The sequence below is a fragment of the Cibotium barometz genome, chromosome 3 (genome assembly GCF_041138505.1).
Source record: "Cibotium barometz isolate CiBa-2024 chromosome 3, ASM4113850v1, whole genome shotgun sequence".
NCBI lineage: Eukaryota > Viridiplantae > Streptophyta > Polypodiopsida > Cyatheales > Cibotiaceae > Cibotium > Cibotium barometz.
The window spans coordinates 62,125,811-62,126,265 of NC_141048.1; positions in this window are offsets into that span (position 1 = coordinate 62,125,811).

Here is a 455-nt window from a genome sequence, read left to right on the forward strand (position 1 = left end):
TAGCATAGCTCTTCACTATTTAACAGCCCACAGATCTGGTCCCACCTCTCATCCTTCTTGATGATATGGTAACCCACCGGCTATACCAGCACCGTCTCAGCGGTGAAGCCCTTGGGGGTCTCCTCCTCCATAACCTCCTTGTTCCATATCTTCACATCAGACCTATGTCCCAATGGGTTCTCTATCAATGCCAAGAAGGTGTGTGTTGGTTGTTTCTTCTTCAAATACCACCTCTGTGTTTTAAGCCCAAACTTTGCCAATCCAACTCTCCTATTATTGTGCGTCACCAACTCCTTCAAATCTTTCCCTATGTATACCTGCCACATGCCATGAATTTTGTTTGGTTCCCCTAGTATGTGCCACCGTGGCCCCATTTATCCATGCCCAATCCTTCAACCAATATGCCTCATTAAAGGTTGTAGAATTCCAGCCGCTGCCCACCTCCTCCAAAGCTT